At 43.7% G+C, this 27,649-nt stretch overlaps 1 long non-coding RNA gene across 1 annotated transcript in view; it reads right to left on the reverse strand.

Annotated features, from left to right (window-relative positions):
• Window positions 1-2,057: 2,057 nt before the first annotated feature.
• The window catches only part of LOC143843299 (uncharacterized), a 206,810-nt gene continuing 181,218 nt past the window's right edge, over window positions 2,058-27,649 (reverse strand). Inside the window, exons 2-3 of the long non-coding RNA XR_013233524.1 lie at window positions 3,395-3,461; window positions 2,058-3,309 (exon numbers count right to left, since the gene is read on the reverse strand). This is a non-coding gene — a long non-coding RNA (uncharacterized LOC143843299). The remainder of the gene's footprint in view (window positions 3,310-3,394; window positions 3,462-27,649) is intronic.

Here is a 27,649-nt window from a genome sequence, read left to right on the forward strand (position 1 = left end):
AGCCTTCATTTAAACTCAGGGATTTAGACCAAGAGATCTTCTCATCCAGCAGCCTTTGAACATGGGTTGCCTGCATGCTGAGGCGGCACCTTATAGGAGTTTTTTCCCCCTTTTCTTTCTTTAGAAAGATGTTTATCTACGGTGTTAAATAACAGATGCCGGCATTTTCAGTCTCCAGAACTGCCTCACAGTCAGAAACACTCTGTGTTATTGAAGAAAGTTTGTTGGAACAGAAACAAAGCCAAAGGCTCAGGAATACATTTGTGGTTTAAAATGGGAAATTCTTCTGTTTCTTATTTTTACTATTTTAACTGGTGCTAACATCTGTACATGGCTTCATTGCCACAATGTGAGTGCAATCCCAGATCTATCTGTAACCCCAGCTAGTTAAAAAGCTAAAATGTTAGGTGTGAGCAGCACAACCTTGATGTGCTATATGCACAGGGGTCTGTGACATCTGGTTTAAAGTATGCGGCCTATAAGGATAGCACAGGTAGCCTTTTCCCATTGATTGCTGCTTATGGAGGCAGGAGAATTAAAAGCACAGTGACATCATGGCATATTTTAGTTTACCAGATATTATGGGGAAGAGAAAGTGTGATGGAGCTGTTATTTATTTATCTTTGACATGTATAAACCACATTTTATGACCTTTCAATGCAGTATACATCTTAATAAAAACATAGGTCATTTAGAATAAATACCGTGAAAGAGAATATAAAAATAAGGATCAGAGTAGTAACAAACAGTGCAATCCTAAACTGAGTTACACCTCCCTAAATCCATTGAAGTCAATGGGCTTGGGAGAGTGTGACTCTGTTTAGGATGGTACTACAAATATTCTACTTTTGTTGTAACAACTACTTGTGTGCTCACTCTCCCCAACGGTATTCCCAGACCAACTTCTTCATAAAAGTGCAGTGACCAAGTGGCCTTGGAATAAGGCAGAATGTTAAATCGGTTCTACGCACTTTTACATTTCTGTGCCATTAAAGTTTTTTTTAATTATTAGTAGATCTTCTTTATATGGGAAAACTGTACATTGTTGATAGTATAGTGTTAGTATTAGCTGTCCTTGTGAACTCAGTGGAATGGATTATATACCTCAGGTTTGGTTAAATGCATGAGTTTTGACTGTTCACATTTGTGTTGGATATGTGGAACACACAATACGAGCTGTGAGACCCTCAAATGGCCCTTGGATTCATTTGAGTTGTGAGTCAACTAGCATTCCAGAACATTACTTAGACTCTTGTTATATAACAATGACTTCACTGACCTATTGCATGCCTTCCTTTGCTTTTGTACAACATGCCACCGACAACAGATTTGTCAGCAAAATTGCATTGCTATCAAATAATAAAAACCAACTTGCAAGGTGACATTTAGGTGGAATTCAATTCAGTTCTCACTGTTTTCTTTTCTCTTTGTTTTATGTATGATATCTTTTTCTCTTTGATTCTCATTCTAAGGTCAGCAGAGCGGAGGCGGGTAGAGCCGTTATTAAAAGCGAAAGTCTTATTTGATTTCGAGTAGACTCTAGGGTGATGGAGAGGATTTCTCACTCTGAGGCACTACACCAATCTCTTTTAAGGTGTGTTGAAAAACTATTCATCTTTCAGAGATAGGACTAAGTCAAACATAGGATGGTTTTAGAAATATTGTGCATCATAATCTTTCTGGGAGACTTTCACATTAGGCTGGCTCAGCATATTGTGTCACACATTCTCATGAGGATTGAACATAGGAACATAAGTATTCTTTCTGAAGATGTCCAACCAGGTTTTTCTCCAGAAGCTCATAATCAGCTTGTAATGCAGACAACCCATCCTTTTGAATTGTCTTAATTCTCATAGGTAGGAAACTATTTTGGATTAATTTCAGTTTCATACATAATCCATTTCATATACTTGGATTCCTAATTTATTTATCTATTGTTGATTATTCTTTATGGAGTATTTATGGCATGTATATACAAAATACATGAGTTAAAATTAATAGGATATTTTCATGGAAAAAGAAACCAGTTGAAAAAAATAAGGACTCAGAAGTTCATTTCTCAAAAGAGAATTTTTTAAAAAAAGAATCAAAACAGGGAGATCTAATTGGATCCTGATAGCATTTAAATTTAGTGTCATCCCTACTCAGGAATGTCTTTGAACATAAAAATTTGAATTTTTGTCAACCAATTTCCTTTGTTAGCCATTAACAGATGCAAGGAAGGTTTTCCATTCCAAATACATTGATCATTTATATTTTCTTTTTGTAAGTCCAGAACAACTCTAAAGAAAAGCAAATCATACAAATTTGAATGCATCAAAAAGTATACCAAGGGCTCTGCTCCATTATGAATCATTCAGGTAACCCTTTTAATTTATAAAACATGATTCCTTTATTGTGTTTGCTTTTATAACAACTTTCTGAGGAATGTTATATTATATCTTTTATATCTCAGTGGGTTAGTGGGAGCTAAGAGATAGTATCCTGTCAGAGCTGCACAGTGGAACACAGCTGGTGCTCTGATTCCGGACATTTTGTAAGATATCTGTAGATATTGTCCTTCTTGTGCACCTTCAGTTATTTCCAGTCAAATTGTTTATGATATTTCAGGTGCCCTGGGATGCAAAATGCTTTAGAGCTTTATACAATAATAGATTCCCCTATGTTAAACTGGGCCATTATTTGATAAGAATGTCTCCAAGGAAACAAAATTAGTATAATGAAGGTGAATGGCAAGGAGTAATTTAGTGACCAAACACAAAATTGTAAGTATTAGGTATGGCTTTTGAATCAAGTTAATGAATGGCTATTCATGGCTACTGAAGAAGAATTTAGATTAGTGTGAAGTGACCATTTTAAAATACTTAAAAAAATTATGGTGGGTGGAGATTTTCAGAAGTTATTGGTTACTGGAATCCAGATTGAAAGATTCTCTCTTTTGAAATTCTCCGTTTTCCTTTACCTTGGAGATCTTGTCTTGGGTGGTAAATTCCAGTCAATTGCAGAACCTTGTATGATATGAGCATTTCACAGTACAAAGCTAAATAGACATTTGCCCTCCTAAGTCCATTGTCTTCACTAGATGTGGAAGGATGTACCGGTAACTCTATTTAGGATTGTACTCTCAGTCCAGCTGTGACCAAGTAAAGGAGATGTGGCTGTGCCCTTGAATAACCAAGCAATGGAAGGATTGTTGTTTCTCCTCTGTTGAGTGCAACCAACCTTTTTGAGTAGAAGCTACTAACAGGTTTTTCATTATTGAGAATGCTGCTGTTGCATGTGAGACTTCGGTGTAGTTTCTCAGTTGAGCTAAAAGAAGCCATAAGAAAAGTTAGGAGGAGACAGCACAGCAATAAAACATTGAGAAACTGGTACCTGTGGGGATTGCACTCACCTTTTTTCTTTCCCTGCACATCTCCTTCGCCTGATGCTAGAACACAAATGCCAACCACTGTACTTGTCTGTACCAAGAAGAAGAGCAAAAAGAAAACAATTGCTATTCTGTTTTACTGGAGCCCAGTGGGCTTCACTCCTGACACATAGTTCTATTATTTATTATGTATTTATTATTTGGATTTATATATAAAATACAGATCCAATCCATTAAACAACCATGTCAACAGTATGAAACAATCACCGCCATTAAAATATAACTAAAATATAACAATATTAAAGATGGTGGTAATAATTAACAACCAAACCCCACACAGGGAACCATTGGGCTGGTCTAAAATCAGACAGATCTCAAAGAACGGAGATGATATCAGAAGGGGTTGATCACCTCACGGTTCAGGCACAGTCTAAGGGGACTCCCTAAGGGGAGGGGGGCAGATTTTACCCCCGGGATCATCACCCGGCCTCAACCAAATGCCTGGTGGAAGATCTCTGTCTTGCAGGCCCTGAGGAACTCAGAGAGCTCTGCCAGGGCCTGCAGCTCTAAAGGGAGCTCATTCCACCAGGCAGGGGGCAGGACAGAGAAGGCCAGGCCCTGATCAAGGCCAGGCATACTTCCAGGGGTCACAGGACTGTCAGCAAATTCCTACCCATAGAGCAAAGTGCCCTGCGGGGGTCATAAGGAGGTAAGCAGTCCCTCAAGTGTGTAGGGCCCAAGCTGCATTTAGCTTTGAAGGTTAAAACCAAAACGTTGAACTTAATCTGGAAACAGACAGGTAACCAATGCAGTTTCCTCAGCAGGGGCTGGACATGGGCCAGGTGCTCCGAGGACAGGTAGGATGCTAGTAGCCGTGCTTGGCACATATGGAAAAATGCCATCTGGACTACCTGAGTGATCTGGGCCTCCATAGAGAGTGAGGCATCCAAGATCACTCACAAATTCCTGGTTTGGGGCACAGATGACAATTGTATCCCATCCAGGCAGGGAAGTCACACTTCTTGATCCTGCCCCCTTGGACCCAGCCAGAGGACCTCCATTTTGGAGGGGTTGAGTTTCAGGAAACTCTTCCTGATCCATCCAGCCACTGCTTCCAAACAGCTGACAAAAGTTTCTGGGGGAAGATTGGGCTGTCAAGATATAGAGCTGCATATTGATGTCACCCCAACCCATACCTGTAGACCAACTGGGCAAAAGGGCGCATATAGATGTTAAACAAAGTAGGGAAGAGTATCACTCCCTGTGGCACCCCATATGGTAGTGCAAAGGAGTCAGATAACTCATCCCCCACAGCAACACTCTGTGACTTGTTCTCTAGAAAGGAGGTTAGCCACTTGAGGTCCGTCCCTCCAATCCCAGTGTCTGCGAGGCGGTGGACCAGTAACTCATGGTTGACCACATCAAATGCAGCTGACAGATCTAATAATATCAGAATAAACAACTCACCTTGGTCCAGTTGGCACCAAAGATAATCTATCAGGGTGACCAGCATGGTCACCACCATGACTAGGGCAGAAGCCAGACTTGTATGGATCTAGAGCCTTTTTGATAAAATTCAAAAACATTAGTGATACATAAGATATTGGAAATAAGCCCAGGGTGGCAATTACTTGAATCCTTTAGAAATATCCCTGTAGTCCTTTGGGTAGAAGGATTTCTTGTCTCAGCTTCCTGCTGTAGCCCAAAGCCCTCTCCCTTGTGATCAACAGAAACCTCTGTCCCCCAGGAAAAGCTTTTGAGAGAGTTATTTGGGATTGTAGTTGGGATGGGAGATGACAAGTGTGGTATGTCCTGTATGGATATCATTCCATCTGCAGGAATACTCTATTTGATCTGAGCCATACTACTTGGGAAGATGTAAATCTACTTAGGACTTTATTACATACGTATGTTGCAGCCAATTTACAGCAACCCCAGCAAGGGGCTTTTAAGGCAAGTGAGAAGATTGTTTGCCATTGTTTTCCTCTATGGTGTCTTCCTTGGTGGTGTCTCATCCAACTCCCAACCCTGCTTAATTTCTGAAATCTGATGAGATTAGGCTATACTATCCCCTACGTTGTTAGGATATGTTAGGATTTGGAATTGAAATCAGCAAGTAATCTGGTGAAATCAGCCTCAAAGGGCTGTTTTTAAGTTGTTTAAGCAGCTAACCTGCACCTGTGTGCTCACTAGTGGTGCTGAGTGGTCAGTGCTCAGAATTTCAGCCATGAGCAGTAGAAAAATCTCAATCACATGGCTGGGGATTCTTTTATTTAATGTAGTCTCCTGCTAATATCATCATCGTCATCGACGTCAACATCATCACCTGCTAACTTCCTCTTTCTTCAGGAACAGCAGATCAGTGTGTGTGTCTTTTTTTCTGAAACAAGGAGCAGCCATTAGGCTTATCTCTTTCCATCTGCTGATGTGTGCATATAGTCTGCCTACTGCCTAGCCATAGAGGCTTGTAAAGTGTTTATTTTTAAACTACTCTTTAAGATTTTGCATTCTGTTTCAGTAGGGAACCCGAACCCACCCTTGCACTCGCCGTCGGCGCAGCGTGCCAACTTCCCCAGGCATCGCCAACTCCCGCCCGCATTGCTGCCTCACCCGCCGCCCCCCCCCATGGCCTGGCTCCCTCGAGGCACCTCCCCGCATGCTGAGAGGACCCCACCTTCCTCCGGGGATTGCCCCGAGATTGCTGCCGCTGCTCCCTCCGACCACGTCCCCACCCTCCTTGCCGTCCTGCCCTCCTGCTCCTGCCCTTGCACCCACCATCGCCGCAGAGCCCTGATGCCCTCAGCCACCGGCCTGAATGGGGCCATGGTTGGTAACCATTGACACAGGAAGTTATGAGATCTGTGCAGAGCAGATAAGTTGGACAGAAACTAGCCTGTATTTTATCTCTCACTGGAGCAGTATTATCCCTAAAAGGCACCTTGTCATTGGAGGCTTGTCAAGGGAATGTGTTCTTGCTATGCTCAACCATAACTCCCTGCCAGTTATCTTAATTAAAAATATTAATGTTGGGGAAGTGTTGCTGGAAAGCTCAACATTACATTTCTCCCTCTTTAAAATTGCTTTGTAATTGCCACAATTTCTTTGTCTCAGGCAATATCATTCCCAAGTGACCCCCCATATACATACCATCTTTATTTTTTCTGTGTTTCTACTGTGCAAAATCCTTTATTACTTTACAGACAGTATTGCAAAGGTGTTATTGCTTAATTAGAAAAAAAGAAAGCACATTAAAAGGGCCTCTGACACCTGAAAGAAAAACCACAGGCACCTGTGCCAATCAAGAGTCCTTTCTCCCCAATAGCTGGGCATTATGATTTACACCAAATGCATGGTGAATGAAATGTTTTAGTTAGGCCTACTTTTCTGAGAAGACATATCAGATCCACTTTAGGAATTATAAAGACTTAATTTGAAGCCTTAGAGTTCCATCAATGCGCCCCACTAGTGCAAGCAATCTGTTAAATATGAAACCATGGCACTATAAGATAAGAATACATACATGGACACATGACCAAATATTTAGCAAAGTCCAAGTGAAGCCTGGACCATGGAGACCATGTGGATTTCCAGGCTGTACTGGGGCTCCAGGCCTTACAGACTGTTACAGGGCCTATCAACAAGCACCAGCTGGAGGTTACCAACAAAGCCCTTAAAGGTGATTCAGACAGGAGCAATTCCTTGAACTGGAACCTGCTTCCTTTGGAAGTCAGTGAGGAAAGTGGCAGCAGCTTCAGTAGGGGACCTTTTCCAGAACAAAGTTTCCTAAAGTGTCATGGGAGACAATTGAGAGTGTTGATCCCAAGTTGACTACCATGGCACACAGATGGTCTTGGGAGCAGACAATCACCTTGATCTTGGGTGAGAATACCAACTGGATCTTTTGGACATCAGACTCAATGGTAGTGCAGATGAGTGTGTTGGTGAATGCCTCTAAAAAAATGTAGTCTTCACATGTCCAGTGGCTGGTGATGACTTGCTTGAAGTTTTATTTTCTCTCAGCTGAAGCATGAGGCAGACCACAGGAACAGCAGACTCTGGTGCGATAGCCTAACTTGACACAGTACAGGCATTTGGTATCCCTGAACTTGCAAGTTTCCCATGCATTGTCACCTCCATATCCGGCACAGGGGCTCATGGTGTGATGGTGCTGGCTGGAACAGGTGGGCTCATTTCTTCTTCTTTCAGGCCCTTAAAGTGCACATGCTCCAGGGAAGGATGGTGCCTGGAGGGCTGGCTGCAGGTACCAAGGACCTCCAGAATGCTTCTGGCTGCTGTTTCTGCAGCAACAATGATTTCAAGGGCTGAACAGAATGTCATGTTTGACTAAAAGACATTGCTATGTTTGTCTCACAGCATGCAGATAAGCCAATCTCGTAGCATTAACTTCAAATCTGCCAAACTGCAGCAAAGGGCAGTTTGGCAGAGTGCAGCCATGAATTTGGACACCAATTCACTCTCTTGCTAGCTCTGGGTGCAGAAGGCATGGCAACAGGTGATCTTGACCAGCTGTGATATGAAGTGCTGCATCAATGTGTCCAGGCTCTCATCAAATGAGGTGCTGTTGACCTTGGTGGGTGCCATCAGATCCTGGGCCAGGTCAAATGTTGCTGGACCCAAAAGACTCAGGAATGTGGCTGCAGCAGTGATAACATTGGCTGACTCAGGTAGCAGCTCAGATGTGTGGCATAGGACTCCCACTGGGCTGGGACTGCTGGATCAAATTCTTCAGTATGGCTTCTGGTCACCATGATGAAGACTACTGTGTAGAGTTCAGTGAAGAACATGAGATGTTCAGATTGTCCATCATTGGAAGGCATGGCCCCGGCATTGTTCAGCTGTCCCCCTTGAAAGTCAAGAAGCAATTTTCGCAGAAGGCAAGGATGGAGCGATCTCCATGATTCCCCATTGGAAGGCAGGAAGTCCATAAATGTTTTCAGCAGTCCCTCCTCAGAAGGTAGGGAGGTAGTGATTCAGCAGTTGCTAGCTATGGCTGCATATTCAGCTCAGCGTCCCAACTTCATCACCAGTATTGAATAGTGGGTTCATTAAGATGCAGGGTCACTCATGTGCCAAAACATCAGCTCTTTATTAGATCACACGCAACTGAACTGAATTCAACAGCCCACCACCTGTATAAAGTATAGGGCTCCTGCCAAAGCCTGTGATCGGCCCAGTGTGAGTAAGTTCAAACTGTTTGGACCATTTAAACAGTCCAGAAGCAGGATGGATCCTGCATGTTGGCCAATGCTATTAACAGTCCCCAATGTTTGAATCATGGTTCCTGCTCTGCAGGTCTGCTAATCCGCATACACAACAGCTTCCTCTTTGCATTTAAATCAGTGATGGTCAGGCTGCTGAAGAGTGAAGTAATGGAGCACAACATAGATATAGGACTCTCAGTACTGTGTAATAACAATGGAAGAGGATTGGGTAGTGCTTTGTTCTATGAGAACAGGGCTGCAACAGGTGTGTGTCTTTTTTATCTATGATATCCTGGAGGGTCTATTGTAGCAGTTAAAGTCAGGGTGAATTTTGTCTCTGCTTACTCTACACTGACTTTTGCTACAGCTAAAGCAATTTGCAGCATTCCCTGAATTACTTCAGATCATTGTTGGAGTGTTCATAAGCATTCCGGTTCACAGCAGTTATGGGAGAAGGAAGGGACAATGTCATACACAAGAACAGCTTTTCACCTTTTTTGCGTACATGTTTTAAAAGTGATGTGGATTCATCTCGATAGCAAAAGTTTTCACAAGAATGAGAAAATCAGAAGTTCATGGGCAGCAAGGACAAGGAAAGAGATAAGGGAATCGCTTAGTAACTACTTCCCCCCTAAAGCCATGAGAACTTCAACCTAAAGTTGAGCTTTTAAAAGATTTTTTTCCCCTTCATTGACTGGTGAAAATACTGTGGAAATAAAGGGGGGAAAAACTATATAAGGATGAGCTTGTCTATTCAGGAGTCCCTATTGTGTACTACAAAGGAAACTACAGATCACATGCCTGTTTTAACTTTGCACTTGAAACCTGTTTTTATCTGTACTCTTCAGAATCTGCCCTCAAACCCTGCAACAGATTTCAAATATTTCAACAAAACCATCTATCGATTTGTGTTGCTCACATTCAGGCAATGGCATAGAAGATGAAGATGCATTACTTTGAAATACACAGTGGCATTATAGCAGCAGGAGCTGAGACTCTCCTCCTGTTGTTTCTTGGCTTTTCTTCCTTGACCAGGAACATTTGTCCAGTGTTCAAATCTCTCTCTTTTACTATCTCCAGAAGACATTTACCAGCTATACAGGCAGAGTCAATGCTGCCGAAGCCAAAAGCAATTGTTATAAAACTGTAGGTGGCTGTAAAACTGTGACGACTTTACACTTCTATACATTTGCAAAATACTGCAGGGGAAGTGATGGTTCTTATCTTTACATAAAGATACAATAATATTTATAAAATAAAAAGGCATTTCAGAAAATGGTCTGGAGGTCTATGATACAGTTCTAACATCACTAAAAAAAGAAAGAAAAGAATATCCTATCAAAAAAGGACAGGCAAACCAAAGAGGCTAATTAAAGAAAGAATGAAAGAAAAGAAAAAGAACAAAACAATGTATGATGCAATTTACACATGAACCAATTTGATTATATACAAAAAACAAATCACCCTCACCATTTTAATATATTACCCAGTAAAAGCCAGAAAACAAATGTATACATATAGTAAAACACAATGCCCAGTAAAATAAAGCATAACAGCAAACATGTTTTGGTTTGAAACAAGACCTTCATTGGTGGTTTGTAATCATAATTAGCCCATTCATATCCCATTCACATCATGAAAAATATAAGATTAACAAGAACCAGCAAGATAACCAAATTAAAAAACTCTAAAATATTAAGAAATCGGGGGGGGGGGGGATTAAAACCATAAAATAAAACTTAAAATATTAAAATATATGTATATACTTGGAAGATATTATGAACTCCTTGCACACAGCCAGGTTTTATTTATTTCATACACATCTGGATACCTCTAAAAAGAATCAAGATCAAAAATAAAATCAAAATTCAATGTTTGTCCTCTTTATTATTCTTGCAGGTTTTTAATTTGCTATTATGCTGTTTTTTGGGACATATTTTTGATGGTGTGAGTGGGATCTGATTGGGCTAATTCTGTCTATAAGCCAGGGATGAAGGGTTTGTACCAAAACATGTCTGGCATTATGCTTTATTTTACTTGGATTGTGTTTTATCTTACTATATATGTACATATTCGTTTTCTGCTTTTACTGGGTAATATATTAAAATGGTGATATGTTTTTTGTATACAATTGAATTGGTCCATGTGTAAATTGCATCATACATTGTTTTGCTCCTTTTCTTTTCTTTCATTCTTTTTTAATTATCCTCTTTAATTTGGCCTATTTTTATTTTATTTTTTATTTATTTAGATTTCTTTTTAAATTTTAAATATCTTTTTAAATTGGGTAGTCTTTTTGCTCTTTTGTTTAGTGATGTTGGAACTGTGTTATAGACCTGTCTGGACCATTCTTTGAAATGTCTTTTCATTTTATAATTAAATAAAATGAAGAATATAAACACAAAGGCTTTGCTCCAAATGAATTGGTTAATTTGTATGTTGCAACATATGCTGTGTGCACATGAGTACGGTCAACCTCTCTAGTTCAGCCCATGTAAGATGGTTCTAAAGCTGAAACTAGACAGGTCTGCAGTACCAACTGCCAGCTAAGGGAGCTTGCCTGGAGAGTCCATGTGCAACTGCTCTATGCCCTGAAGAGGAAAAGTGGGAGATAAATGTGGTGAATAAATAGGGGGGGGGGAAGTGTGACTTCTCTGTAAAAAAAAAAATATTCCATTCTTCTTTTTAATGTGTTGGAGAGAGTTCCAAATGGGAAGGTATGCTGTGGTATTGTCATGAATACAAAGCATTAGGAGTCCATAAATCAAGTATTTGTAATAATTATATATTTTTCTTTGATGCATTTATAAACTGACTCTCAACTAATTCCCAAGCGGTTGCAAGCAATTAAAAATTACAACAATAAAACCCAATACAATAATAACACATAAATATTTTAGGCTGCTGTGTTGTTTTGTCCTGTTTCTATGCCCTTATCTTATTTCCATTACGTATTTATTAAAGATTACTCATAGGTTGCTGCTGTTAGGATGTTTTGAATTGTTTTTACATTGTGAGTCACTAAGTTCAAGTCTCTGAAGAGGCAGCATATACGTTTTCTAAATAAACATTTGAATAAATAAAATCTAACACTAGGCTTTAGCACTATCTATTTAGCAGCACAAAATAATTTAATCTTGGGGAAGACTGGGGAAAAAATCCATGCCAGCAATGCAATAACTAAAGCCATAAAGCAACACAAGCTGCAATTAAAAAAAAAAGTTTGATAAAATGGAGAAAATGGTTCTAAAATGGAGAAAACGGTTTGCTTTAAAAAAAATGCAAAACTGATGCTGGAAAGTCATAAACTTTTATGTCCCTTGGATGGTAGGCTGTTACACAAATAAGCTAAACATAAGAATTATGAAAATAATGATTTCTATCCCATTTTAGTGTTCACATCCAGAGAAAGACAACAGCTTTACGAGAGCCAAATACAGTATAGGAGAAACCATATCCTCAGATGTATGCACATATTTCTTCTGATGTACACTCATTTCTAGTTAAAACAGAATCACTTAGAGCTTGATGGCAGAAGGACAAGAACATATTTCAGGGATGGAAAGAGAAATGTGCAAACAGAAACCTCCTACTTTTTATTAAGAACATTAAGGGATGGGAAAATGTATCAGGATGCCAATCAAGACACCGTTCTTTAATAAGATTGTTGTAGCTACACTGTTATATTTAAAGCAGCACAAAAACAACAACAACAACATTAGAGTTTAATTAAAGTACCAGTGATATGCATGCATTTGTACAGCGGGTGTAAAATGACATGGCAGATGACTTGTGTTTTTCAAAATATTGTACATGCATTTATGCTAGTTCCCAATTATTCCTGAATTCTAAATTATATGCTGTCTGCTGAATGTTATATATAAAACAAAAGCATACAAACAAAAGATGCCCACAGAGCTGGGGCATTATCCATGATTATTACATGAATAACTACCCTTATCATGCAGAATATTAGAGTCATGAAATCCAAGGCAAAGTGTGGGGAAAATGTGCAAAACTACTGCAACTGTGTTTAAAAGCATCTTGTTTATTTCATAACTTAAATAGTATCTAACACAATTTCTACAATTATTTTACATGGAGTAAAATAATTCTTCACACAGGGGCAACCCCTCACCCAGAAAAGCACATTTTGACATTTAGATGTCATCAGTCTATGAGTATTTTCCATACTTACTTCTAACACCCACTAAGATTCTCACCACAACTCCCAAAGTATAGCAGATAATGCTGTGTGAGTAATACAATTACTGAAGTTTCTCACACTAACCTTGCCCATCCAAAAATGTTTAACACATTACCTCTAGGACAACCCACAGAGATTATAATGCAGTGGTCCTCAACATTTTTGCAGTTGAGGACCACCTCCAGGGGTGGGGGAGAGCCAGTAGCCCGGGCGCGTGCATGTGCAGCAGTTACTTGCAAACATGCATGTGCAGAGTTGCCATGCATGCGCATTTGCACCAGCAGGGGGCACAAATGTGCATGTGCAACAGCTCCATGCATTGCGCATTTACATCCGCCGGCGGCCACACCTGCCTCTTCCCCCCCCCTCTCGCAGCGAGAAGTGGCCTGGCGAGCTTCTCGCTGCAAGAGGGGGGGAAGAGGCAGGTACGGCCGCCACCGGCCCCATACCGGGCTGCAGACCAGCGGTTAACAACCCCCGATGGAGACCATATATGTATATCTGTATGCAATAGGGCAGCATCAGCCCTAGACCAAAGAGCATTCTGGCCAAGGTGTCTTTGGTGTCCACCCTCCGTTTATTTGACTTCTCAGCATATTTGTTGTATTTAAAGACCATCCATGTACTTTGATCCACAATATGCATGCATGATTGAACCCTTTCATATAAGATAATAGATTTGCACACAGGAATCCATAAAACTACCTTTATTTATAACATATAGAACAAAGAAAAGCACACTTATTTTCCACTGAGTTTATATAAACATTTCTTTTGAAGGATTGAAATGTACTAACATAGGATAGCCTGCTGAATCGTGTTGCAGGAAGTGACAGCCTTAGAGTATTAGCCATTTAATTTGTTCCCTTTGTTTCAGCTCTTGTGCAGACAGCTGTCTCTTACACACAAGCTGTTTGCCTTAATTTGGATACTTGCTACTGGGAAGCATTTGGATGCTTTCTTGAACCTTGCAGGCATCCCTTGTCCTTTGCGTGATCTGACCCAAACATGCTTTAAGGTACTATTTGGGAGGAGAGCACAGCAAAGCTGGGATGGCACCCATGCAAATGGGAATGGCTGCATGTTCTAGGTCATGGGTAGTCAAACTGCGGCCCTCCAGATGTCCATGGACTACAATTCCCATGAGCCCCTGCCAACTCATGGAAATTGTAGTCCATGAACATCTGGAGGGTCACAGTTTGACTACCCCTGTTCTAAGTCCCACTGACACAAGCAGCATTTTCCCTGTCCCAGTCCCACAAGGAGGCCATTTCCTCACCACCAGTTAGGGGGATTTGAGTTCTCTAATTAGCAGTTGTACTAAATGATTATAACATGACAACACTCCATCTTATCAACTTCTCTGAATTCCAAGGTTTTATTTTTTTTAAGTAAATTTCTAACACCTTTGATTTTTGAGATGTCTTCCCCATTATTCCTCTACACGGAAAGGGGATAGGGACTTGCCTTTTGGGGGTTTTTTAGGGGGATGGGTAGGAATTAAAGCTAGGAATCCAGAGAACCTAATAGATAGATTGCTGTTATAGCACTACTAGCAAGAAAGCCCATTGCAACAAGGAATGAAAGGGGCGCTAGGACCCAGGGGACACTGGCAGGGGCAGATCTCTCTTGCAGCAGGAGCCATAGGAGGTAATCAGGGCTCATTCAGAGTAGGGGATCAAGGTTCTGTTTGCAGCTTGGGGCGGCTGTGTCTGTCTGACTGACTCTTTCTCCCTCACAGTAGGAGCTATAGCAAGTAATCAAGGCTGGTTTGCAGTTTGGCAGGGCTCTCTGCGTCTCTGTGTGTGTTTCTCAGGCGTCTGAGGGCAAAGTCCAGGGAAGGAGGGCAGAAGCTGTAGGGGCAGGGCCCTATTCCAACTCGGACAACCTGGACATATTCCATATTCCATCCTGTTTCACAAATATTTAAGAAGAACAATGGATAAGGATAATAATATTAAATTCCCATTTTTTTAAAAAGGTGGTGTAGAGGAGAATGGTTGCTGTAGGCAATTGAATCAATGGGGGGGGGGAGGAAACCTGCCATGTGGAAGCCCTACTGCTGCTGCACTGCAGTTTCAACGACAACAATTGGGAAACTACTCAATCTGGTCCCTGTATATTCCCTATGAGTCAGATGCAACTCCACACCAAGCCTAGCAGTCCAGGAGACCACTTGGCCTTTTTCTGCTCCTGCAGGAGGGTGAGTATATGCAAATGAGGACTTTTGCAGCAGTGGTCCAACAAGTAGAGGATCCAGAAACCTTGCCACCCTTTGAATCTGATCATCCTAATACACAACCTTTGTGCTTTTAAACTGTAACTTCCTAAAATATTATCAGGTATAAGCACTAATATATAAATATGGGCTATTTCTTTTAGACAGCACATTCTGGTAGACAAGTCTCTTTGGCTGTGTGAACCAGAACTAGCAGAACCATCCCGAGAGTCTGTACTGCAGGGAATTCAGTGATGAAATAGCACAGTCAGATATCCAAATCAGGGTTGTTGTGCCAATATATTTTCAAGTTTGGATTCACTACAACAGCCAGCATGTAATGAGAAAATAATAGCAAACGTGTTGCCATTAAGTAAATAGAAACAAAAGGAAGTTATGTAGCAGGCTTGTGCCACCTTCCTTCTCTCTCTTTCCAAGGATTACATGTCCAGATTTAGCTTGATGCCATGAGACCAATAGCCATGTAAGGGTCTTTCAGCTACAAATGATCACATAAGGAGTCTTAGCCATTGATTTGAGATTTCTTCTCTGTTAGTCTTGTTTCCCTCCGGCCTCAATTTTTTGCCTGTCCCTATCAACGATGTGACTTTAGGCATGGAAGGTTAGCCAGACAAGGGAATTCACCCACTTAGATAGACCAGAGCTAACATCATGCTGCAGAGTGTTCTGACTGGCAATAAATAAAGAAATAACTGATACCAGAAATTAATCTCTGTTACTACATGCCATGTGCTGGCAAAAAAAAAAAAAGAGTTGCTGTTCACCGGTGATGCAAGTTAATTACCACACTGTCACCAGACATTATGCGCTTCCTGTCAAGCTCTTATGACAGGTCTTGGTATCTTGAGTCCTCATTCCAGTTGGTAGTGAATGGTAATGCATGGCTGTGTGATACACCTGTCATGTCATCCTGTGATGAGTTTGTAATGAACTTGGGCTAGTGCTGATCCCCATGAATGATGCCCCTAAAGTTACTTTATTCAAAGTACCTTTTGTTAGTGTTGCACATTAGGTATTCTGGGGAGAGATGCCAGCAAACCTGAAATGAATATTCTCCACAGGAAGCTCGTATTCCTGCATGCTGATTAGCCAAGAGTGTGTTCATAGCGTATGCCACAGGGCAGGAGCAAAGTACTGCTATTGTGTTGTAGACTTAGGTAAACTTTGCAAACCATACTGTAGAGCAGCCTAATATATATATTTAAGTGGCACTTTAATATTTAATGGCAGCTCACAAGTACTTCTGGTGACTCATTGCTCTTATCACTGCCAAATATTTGGTGATGGCGCAATCCCAGTTTCCTGAAATAGGGCAGCCTAATTTGCATATATTATGCATTGCTTACCAATTATGCAAATTGTGCAGTAGTTTGAGCCTTTTCTACAAGTGCACTGGGCTTGCTCCTGGTGTCTACTACAAAAGTGGAGAAAATAACAGCGAGAAGATTTCACCTCACTTCTGTTTATATCATTATTTTCTGATTTGGAGAGAACTGTAACTTGGGGGGGAAGGACTGTGGCAAGTGAGAACACAAGTAAATAAATAAATAAATAAAATACAATAAATACATTATAATATAATAAATAGAAGTTCCAAGTATGAGGTGAGTTCCTTGTTGAACATGCATATGTTACCAAATCCTGACACATGTGTTTTCTAGATCTCAAATTCAAATTCTTCTCTTTTAGCATGTATGGTTTCACCTAGGTTAGGAGGAAATGTCATGGCTTTGTAGTCAGGAGGAGTATTATTTAGTCTGCAGTCACATGCACACATACTTGGGAGCAAGACACTAATTTCAAAACAGGGAGACTCCAATGTTGAATTGTCTCACCTAATTTCTTGGGCAAGATTCCATAACTTCAGAGCATTATCCTTTGACAGTACGGTATGATTAACTTAGGAGAGGAGAGGTTTTAGGGTCACCAACTTTCTGCAGGGCTTCTTTGCCCTTTATAGAGGTCTACCTTGTAGATATTAAATGAACCTTTTCCCCCTATGGGCCTGATGGGAAAAACTGATGGGCAAAAGTTATAGTTTCCAGATCAAAGCTAAGGACAGGCCTACAAAGAGCAAGTTGCAGAATGAGGTCTTGAGAGAGGAGGAATTTGCCCTTGAAAAGCAGAGATGCTCTAGTGTTTATATCACTGGAGTTGCCTATGGAAGAACCATTTCAAACTCATCTCCTTGAATTCAGTAATACCATTAGTCAGATGAACAAGAAAGATAAGGTCATTAGACCAACCACACTTTTAATTTCAGTTCAGGCATCATGTGGGTTAGAAGGAAACACACCAGTGGCAATAAAAGGCTCATCAGAATTAAAGTCACACAAGCTATACCATGATGGGCCAGTAACTTACCACAGACAGGTGCTTGCAGGCAAAATAATTTCAAAAGACCTTTAAATAACTTAATAGCAATACTGAGAGTTTCCTTTTGAGGTTGAGAAGATGCTGCAAAACTACACATGCATGTAACTGCCACCAAGTCACAAGGAACCTTTCAAGGCAAATGAGAAGCAGAGGTGGTTTGCCACTGCCTTCCCCTGTACAATCCTCCATGATAATCTGCCATCCAATAAATGACTTTCCTAGCTTCCAAGATCTGACAGTATTGGGCTATATCAGGAAGCCTTCCCACTTCACTGCAAAACAGGTGAGCAATATTCCATAACATACAGTATCTCTCCAATGGACCCTAGTCATGTAGAAACAAGCATTAATTTTGTGTATTCGAGGATCAATGACACAACAATAAACACAATGGCATCTGCTCCTTGGTCGTCATACTGGAAGGAAAAAGCTGTAATGCTTAATACACAACAATTTGACAGATCACCACCCATGCATTTCCTCTAATATCTCTGAAGTATAAAGGCTTGATTTACTTTAATTTTTTTAAAGAAATCCAGACCAGGTAATTTCTCCAAACAGAAACTGTGTGATGTATATTTTTAGTTGTGATTAAAACAGGATGCTTGACTACTCTCTCTCTCTCTCTCTCTCTCTCTCACACACACACACACACACACACACACACACACACACACACACACACACAACGATCCTGGTAGGGAGCAGGATTCTATTACATTTTTATTACCTTTTAACTGGTTGTTTCTGGGCTTTTATGTATTGTTTCCTGCTTGATATATTAAAGATCAGGGAGTCTAAAACAGGAAGTAAATAATCTTTTTGTGTGTGTTTTTAAAAATCTTTAGTAGCTTAAAACTGCAAGCTTTCAAAGCAAAGAAGAACATTTACCAGGCAAAGAGTTTTGGAACATAAATGAAATAAAAGAGGACTGTGTAGGAATCTATCCGGACCCCTTTTTAAAGGAGATCCTACCTCATTCATCTTCTATTCAATATCTCTGTCTTCAATGAGGTCTCATATTCTGTGGATTAAAAAAGGCATCACTCAGAAGCCTGCACTCCTCCCCTAACTTCCACACTTTCAGTTACTAGCTCAATACGAGAAACCTTTGAGCTCAATTTCTGTGCTGAAATAACAGGAAAGAAAAACAACAAACAGTGAAATAAATTTCTATTTGGTTGCCGACAGGAATAGCTTGGGTCCCCTTTGACACAACGTTACCCTAAACCTGAGAATAACAAGCTACTGAAAAAAGAATTGACCATAAAACTATTCCTTTTGTTAAAGGGGGGGGGGGGGAGAGAGAACTGGACTTTTGAAGACCTAAAATGAAAATCCTCTTCAGGTAAATGCTGGCGGACTGAATTTCTGATTACAACCTCATCATTCTGCTGCCTGCAGTCTTTCCCTCCATTTCATTCAATAGTCTGTCATGCTTGTTACTGGGAAATGAGTTCCCTTCACCCTGACATTTTATATACTTACTGAAAAGGCATATAATGAACATTTTCCTAAACTGTCAGCTTCTAACAAAATTAACTTTTTTATTATGCTTAATTTTTTTTTTAACAAGAGCCAAGCCTTGTAGTTCAGTTCAGCCCCATAGGAGATATTTGCTGTTGTACAAACACCAATTCTACTCACAAACCAGCCTTGTCCTTACATGACTATTTTCTTTTCCCCTGAGTCTTCTTAGAGCTTTGTCTCCTGAAAAATATCTGCCTAGAAGTGTGCTGCATTTCGACATCATTGTCACAAGTGCAATGAGATAATTTTGAATCTGCCTAAGTAACTTCTTAAGGCAGTTCACAACACTTTTACCATAGCATTTACTCCAATGCCTGTCTGTCAGTTCTAAACATATACAGCATTCACCTACAATTATAAGGCAGTATTATTTTTGCATTGCATGGGTGAGCCCTTGCATTAAGAGTTGACTCCAACAAAGCTCCTAACATACCCCATTGGTCATGGATGCATGAGAACTGCACCAAACACGCTGGCTGCAATAACCTCCAATAATAATCAGTGTCCCATCACAGAAACCTGCCCCCTTCCCCTGGATAGTTTTGAGAATTTGATTCTTCCCCTGTCATTCAGTACTTTCCACAGATATTTGTATTTCCTTGTTGTAAACAAAAGCTGTTCTTTCAAGACAATTTGGCTAAGTAGATTGCCCATATGACACAATGCATTTGCATCTTTGGTTTGGTGTTCTGTACGGGAACTGGCCCTTATTCCAGGAAATCTACTTGACTTCATTTGGTCACAGTTATTCTACACCATTCTTTAGAAAGGAATTTAATGTGATCTAGTTTGAATTCTTCAAAACCACATTCTAGAACACAAGAAATCACTTGTGCAGGAAAAGAAACATAGTTGAGATTTTGTAAAATGATAATTAGGACTGCCCATGAAAAAATAAAAGCTGAGATTTACTGAAATAAATTCAGGTAAATAGCGGCTGCGGCTCCCAGCGGCATCATTGGGCCATGCCGATGCGCAGCTGTAGAGGGGCGGGGCGGCCGGCTTTAAGAGGCCGGAGCAAGCGCGCCACCCTCTTTCGTGCCAGCCGCTCGCCAGGGACTGACACCCAACCACCCTCCCCATTTTTGGTTATAGAAACTTTATTGTCGCAGTTGCGGATATGCCAGGTAGGGAGCCTGTTGGCAGGGAGCCCGTCTGCGTGCGGGACTCCCTGAGGTGGGGGTCTCAATAAAGAGACTGGCAGTGCCCCGGGCACGGCCTATCCGGCTGGGAGGCCAGGGTCCAGGGGGGCCAAGCGGCGGGGGGACACCAATGGATGTGGACGCCTGTTGGGTCCCTTGCAGCCACTTCCCTAGATTCTGCGGCGGAAGGCGTCCCATCCTCCTGGCTGGGAGTGAGGTGTGAAGCCGGAGCACCACGGTTTATATCAAGCAGCCGGATGGCTGATGGGGTCAGGCTCCCTTACCTACATATGGCCAACCGTCTGTTGGGGTGGTCTGTTAATAAACGGCTGCGGCCAAGTTATTTGCCAAAAAGCTGGAGTCGTGTCTTCGCTGGTTGAGTCGCCACCTGCCAGTCAATCTGCATTGTCTCTTAGATGCTGGATGAAAACTGTTCACAGGGAGTCATTGGTTGACCCATTATAACATTCTTATTTAAAGCTCTGTTGCATTGTTCGTTCATGTTGTACTTCTTTTGAGTACATTTTCTTTCATTTTAAATATGGTTTTTTATTGTATTGATTTAATTGTGTCACCTATGGCCTGAGTATGAGTGACAAAGGAAGACTATGTATGAAGTATGTAAATAGGCAATAAGGTCCAGTAATTGATCATTCTGTGTGAAACTTGATTGTGGGGTATAGTTGTAGATTTAACTATAGGAACACCATAATCTAGCCCTTAGCCATGAAAGCTACAGGGAAGACACTTCAGTGTAATAGAAATGCTGAACAATAAAACCTCTTTATCTATGGGCAGTAGTAAATTTGGACAAAAAGGACTTCCAAGAAAATAGGTCAGCCAGCTTTTGATGTTGCAAATGGATAGTCATCTATCAGTTAGCCAGGTGGATTCTTTTGGATCCGTATGCTGAGTTTAAATTTTCACCACCGTACATTATGCAAATTCGTTTCAGGTATTCATTAGTGGAGCCTATCTTAATGATAATAAACACTCTTTGGAAAAACAGCAAACTATAAAATCATACTGTCCATGGTTGTGTGTGAATAATAATATGTGCTGTCTCTAGTGTCAAATCACATGACTTTCAGTGACAAGCCAGTGGACTAAGATGGAACGAGAGGCCATAGGAACAACGTACAAACAGTGCATTCTCATCCCACTTATTTCTCTTATTCAACCTCCATCCACTCAGACAGCACCAACAGTAAACATTGTTGTTTTAAATGGTGGCCAATGTGTTCTCTATTTAAACACAATATAAACAACTGTTAGTGCAGCTGCCTTAGGGAATATTGCCTCAGTAGCTGTCATGGTAGACAAGTCCCCCGGCACCCATTGTAAAGTCCAGGGTTTCTACAGCATAGGGAGCTACTCTTATATTCAGGGCTCTGAGGAGCATGTTTCCATGGAAACAGGCTGGCATTATGTGGCTGTTGACAGCTTTGAATAGTATTATTCTGAATGCTTGGACATATAACAGGTACCCTTCCCAGGTAGGAAACAACAGTGAAAATATATAACAATTAGATAATGAGGCAAACATCTAATCTCTGGGAATTATTTATACCGTGTAGGCTAGGGCTATAGCTACATGTTACTCATTGATTTAAATGGAGGACTGACAGTGCATTCCAATGCAGTGCTACACCATTCCAAGTCCATTAAGGTCAATTTTGCCCAGGATGGTTCATTATTGTTACACCTCTTAGGCATCAAACAATTACTTTTATTCATTTTATTTTTGAGAATCTATATCTCACCTTTCTACCATCATGAGGGGTACCAAAGAGAAAAGTAGGATATAAAAAACAATTTTTCTAAAAAATTAAAACATGCATAAAAATCACATTATGCTAACTATGACTATTAATACAATTTTTGTTTAGACCCTCTTTCAACATTTGATGTCAGTGATTCTGTTCTGAGGGCGATTCTACATGGGTGGAAAAGGCCAGGAGAGGGATCATATGAATGTGGGGCTAATCCCCACATCCATATGACATTACTGTCAGGCTGGCGCCCTCCCTGGCCTGGCAGTAAGGGAACACAGATTCTTCCACATTCCCTTTTTGCACTGCAGGGGGCAATGGTGTCAGGATTGTAGAATCTCTGTCATAAATTAGCCTGAGTTCCTCCATGTCAGTTATATTACTAGATGGGGCCCGGCGCCTGCTAGTCCCGGCCTTGTAGTTTGTAAGCAATAAAATAGAATAGTGATGTTATGTTAACCTTATCTTGTTATGGGCGGAAAGGGTTGTTTGTCACCTCTTTCAAGGATGGGAGTTTGGAATCCTGTTTTGCTTTCACATATGTCTTTTCTCACTCACCTCCCCCCCTTGGGAACTGTCAAGTTTTGGGCGGGAGAAATGTATTGATAAGCTGAGGCAAATCTGGCTTCTAGTCAGATTTGACTTTTCAGTCCATTGCGTGTAGTGCTAATCAATAAAACTATTTTTCTTTTGAATAAGTTTTGTTGTGAGTTTCCTGTGCGCTTGACATCAAGTCAAATCTCACAACTCCTTTCACCTGCAAAATGCAGGGCGAGGGACATACTTTTTCTGAACAGGGAGAGGGCCTGGATTGGGACCTCTCCCAGGCCGAAGGTGCTGGTGCGGGGCCGCCCAGCTCGGCCATGATGCGGGCTGTCTCGGGGGCAACCCCGGGGCCCGAGGAATTTTTGGAACGTCACATCACCCAGCGCAGGCGATTGTCAAAATACGACCGCCCTACTGGGGATGAACGTTGGCCGGAGCACCTGGGACTGCCTAGCTACGCGCTGGAGCCTGTGGGTGAGACACAGGACTTGCAGTACAAGCTGGACAGGGTGACTAACTGGCTGCAGGACCTCTCGGGTCGGCTGGATCCGGAGGAGAGACGCCGAACACAACGCCTGCTTAAGGACGTGCTCGGTGGGGGTGCACACGATACCAGTGCGCGGAGAGAGAGCGGTGGGTTTGCACTGCAGGAACACGGCATGGCGGCCGCGCAAGCAACGACGGAGGCGGCTGAGGCGCTGGCCAGAGCCCGGGCTCAGCTAGAAATCGAAGCAGAGGCGGAAGCACGCGCAAGAGCGCAGAGGGAGAGAGAAGACGAAGGTGAGGAACGAGAGGACGAAGGCGGCGCCGGCGGCGACGGTGCTGGTGGAGACGGCGCGGACGGAGGCGAGGACGCAGCAGCGGCGGCAGCGGCACGGACAGCGGCGGACGTCGCGGGAGCCGAGGCGGCGGCAGCAGCGGCGGCGCGTGAGGCAGCGCGAGCGGCCGCGCGAGCGGCAGCAGCGGCGCAGGCAGCGGAACGAGCGAGAGCGGCGGCTGGGAGAGGGCGAGGCATTGGCCGGGGTGCAAGACCCCCGGCCCCGGCCCCAGCACCGGCGGACTGGGGCCCAGGGCGCCTACCTGCCCACCTCCGTGGAGTGGAAATGCGGAACACCTATAAGTTCAAGGCAAAGTTTTCTGGGGACCCCTCCGATTTCCCCACGTTCCTGGTGCACCTCCAAGCCTACATGATGGACATGGGGTTCACTTTCCAAGACGACGCCGAACGGGTGCGTTTCGTGGGGCAAGCCCTGGAGGGCAAAGCCGCCAAGTGGTTCGTGGATTTGTACCGTTACCACCCCCAAGCTACCCGCGACTACAACCATTTCATGAGGGCCCTGCGCCAGATGTACGTGGAACCGTTTGAACGGGAGACTGCGGAGAAGAAACTCCGGGCTCACCGGCAAGGAAAATTGTCAGTGGTTGAGTACGCCAGGGAATTTAAGGAGTTGGCTTCCTCTGTGCCGGACTGGACGGAGCCCCAACGTGTGCTGGCGTTTGTGGGGGGCCTCAATCCCACTCTGGCTGACAAGTGCCTCCTCCTGGAAGACCCACTCACTGTCGAAGGGTGGGTCCAGCTGGCCGGAGAAATGGAAAACCGCTTGGAGCGGGCCTCAATGGTGCAAGCACTGGCCGGGAAAACCATGGCGAAGACTTCCACCCCGGTGAAGACCAAGCCCCGAACCAAATTGGAACCGGCGGAGCGCACTCGGCGCATGGAGAAAGGGCTGTGCTTGGGATGTGGCCAAGCCGGGCACTTCCTCGCACACTGCCCAACGAAAGCGGCATCAACCCCGAAAGCTGCGAGCGGCGCCCCATCGAAAGCCCCGCCTGCCAAGAAAACCACCACGAAGAAAAGCGCCAAATCCCTCCTGGTACCAGTGGCTGCCGTACCGGCGGTGGACGACTCGGAGGAGGGAAGCGGGCTGGAGGACGAGGATCAAGCTGAGGAGCAGTCGGGAAACGAGGACGGTCTGCTGTAAAGGCGCCCCGCCAGCAGGCCGCCAACAGGGGCAAACGCGTGGTGAGTGATTCCCCCTTGCTACTCCTACCGGCCAACCTTTCTAACCCCAAGTCGGGAAAGACGGTGGGAATCCGCTGTATCGTGGACTCGGGGTGCACCCAATCCCTAGTGAGCCCGGCACTGGCCGAGACTTTGGGGGTGGGGAAGGTGGCACTGAAGGAACCCTTGCCAATCACCCAGTTAGATGGGAAATGCGCTCCCGGAGGGGAAGCTACGGCAAAAACTCGCCCCATGGACTTGGACATAGAAAAACATTGGGAGCAAATCCAACCTTTGGTGGCCCCTCACTCTGCCTTCCCTTGCGTGTTGGGGTTGGATTGGCTGAGGGAACACGATCCCCTTGTGAAGTGGAAGAAAGGGACTGTGGAATTTACCTCCGCCGCCTGCGAGCAGCACACGCGGCAGCAGGGTCCTACGAGATCCGGGGTGGTGGCTGCTTTGGGAGTAGGGGTGGACGCGCTCCCTCCTGAATATCGGGACTTTGGTGATGTGTTCGCGGAGGTGGAGTGCAACCAGCTCCCCCCCCACCGCAAAACTGACTGTGCCATCGAATTAAAGAAAGGAGAGCCTCTCCCCAAAGCCAAACTTTATTCCATGAGCCCGCGGGAGATGGCAGAGCTTAGAGAATTTCTGGATAAAAACCTAGCAAGGGGTTTTATTAGACCAGCCACATCTTCCTTGGCAGCCCCGGTCCTTTTCGTAAAAAAGAAGGACGGTTCGCTGCGGTTGTGTACCGACTACCGCGGGTTGAACGCGGTCTCCACCTGCAACGCCTACCCGCTTCCCCTGATAAAAGACTTATTGGGCCACTTGGGGAAGGCGCGCGTGTTCACGAAACTGGACTTAAGGGAAGCCTATTACCGAGTTCGAATCAAGAGGGGGCATGAATATTTAACAGCTTTTAATACGCCCCTGGGGCAGTTTGAATACACCGTAATGCCGTTCGGCCTCGCCGGCGCTCCGGGCGTGTTCATGAATATGATAAATGAAATTATGCATGATTTATTGTACCAAGGGGTGTTGGTTTACATTGATGATATTCTTGTGTACTCAGAGAATGTTGAGAGTCATTCTAAGCTGGTCCGCGAAGTGCTCCGCCGCTTGCGGAAGCACCACTTGTTTGCTAAACTGTCAAAATGTGAGTTCCACCGCGATGCAGTGGAGTTTTTGGGGTTCCGGGTCTCCCAGGCGGGGATCGAGATGGACCCTGGCAAAGTGCGTGATTTGCTGGTGTGGGAACCTCCCCGCACTAGGAGGCAATTACAAAGTTTCCTAGGATTCGCCAATTTTTACAGGACCTTCATTCCCAACTTTGCCAAGGTTGCGCTGCCCCTCACTGACTTGTTAAAAACCAAAGGGGGGAAGACAGCTAGCCGACCTGGGGCGCCTCTCCCTTGGACTCCCTCCTGTCAGGAGGCATTTGACAAACTAAAACTGTTATTTACGTCTGAACCTGTGTTGGCCCATGCCGACCCCTCTAAGCAATTTACAGTACAAGTAGATTCTTCGGACGTAGCAATGGGGGCCGTGATCCTCCAAGAGGGGGGGGACGGGAAATTGCACCCCCTGGCCTATTTATCAAAGAAATTTTCAGCTGCGGAAAGAAATTGGGCAATTTGGGAAAAAGAGGCGGCTGCAGTGAAATTGGCCCTTTCCACTTGGCGGCATTGGCTGGAGGGGTCAGCGATCCCGTTTGTAGTCTGGACAGATCATAAAAACCTTCAGGCACTCAAGCAGCCCCGCTCGCTTTCGGCCAAGCAAATGAGATGGGCGGAGTTTTTTGCTCGTTTCAACTTCTCCCTAAAGCATCTTCCTGGCAAACTGAATTTTTTGGCGGATGCACTATCGCGCCTGCCTCAGTACAATAGCAAACGAGACCCATTGGTAGATACCGTCTTTACCCCCGCCCAACTGGGGATGACCGCTGTGACGCGCAGCCACACAAAGACTGATACGCCCATCCCAGGGGGCTGGGTCCAAAAGGAGTTGTCAACTGACCCAGAGTTTTGCTCCCTCCGCCCTGATCTGTCTGAGAAGGGGGGGCTCTTTTTCAAGGGCGAAAGACTCTTTGTGCCTGCCGTGGCCCGGGGAAAAGTTTTGAAACTTTGCCACGATGCAAAAACCGCTGGACATTTTGGTTTTGTGAAAACTCTGCACCTGGTCAGGAGACAGTACTGGTGGCCATCCTTACGTAAAGATGTGGAGAAATATGTGCAGGGGTGCCCCATTTGTATTGCCTCGAAACCAATTGGGGGCAAGAAGAAGGGACTTTTGCAACCACAGCCCACCCCCTCACGTCCATGGACTGATGTGACTATGGACTTTATTACAGACCTTCCTCCCAGCCAAGGGAACACTGTTATATGGGTAGTAGTGGATGCTTTCTCCAAACAGGCTCATTTCATCCCCTGTACGGGCGTGCCCTCAGCACCAAAACTGGCCTCTCTATTTATTAAACACGTGGTACGTCTGCACGGGATCCCGACACGTGTTTTGACGGATCGGGGCCCCCAGTTCGTTTCCAAGTTCTGGAGGGAGCTTCTCAAACTATTAGGTGTGGAGCAAGCCCTCACCTCAGGCTATCACCCGGAGTCAAATGGCCAGACCGAAAGAGTAAACCAAATCCTGGAACAGTATTTACGCTGTTTCATCAATCACCAGCAGGATGACTGGGTTTCCTTGCTGCCACTTGCTGAGTTCGCCTATAACAATGGAGTCCACTCCTCGACTGGGGTATCGCCTTTCAAGGTGGTGTACGGAACTGATTTAATGTCAGCCCCCACCTGGGGGCTTAGCTCCACGGAGGTTCCTGACATAAACAAATGGGCAGCATCCATCAGTATGGGCTGGCCAGAGATCGTTGCTAGCCTCAAAGAAGCCAAACATGCCTATAAGGCTCAAGCTGATAAGAAGAGGGTACCTGCCCCTGATTGGAAAGTGGGTGACCTAGCCTACCTGTCTACTAAGAACTTAAGGTGTCAGCAGAAGTCCAAGAAACTTGGCCCAAAGTATGTGGGGCCATTTAAAGTGGTGAAACTGATAAATAATGTGACTGTGGAGCTAGCTTTGCCAAAAACTTATAGGAATGTGCATCCGGTTTTTCATTCCAGCCTGCTGCGAAGAGCTCCAGCCCCGGACGAGTGGCACCCTCCTCCATCTATGCCTGTTCCAATTTACATCGATAAGGACACCCACTATGAAGTCAACCAAATCTTAGACTCT

Source organism: Paroedura picta, chromosome 8 (assembly GCF_049243985.1).
Source record: "Paroedura picta isolate Pp20150507F chromosome 8, Ppicta_v3.0, whole genome shotgun sequence".
Lineage (NCBI taxonomy): Eukaryota > Metazoa > Chordata > Lepidosauria > Squamata > Gekkonidae > Paroedura > Paroedura picta.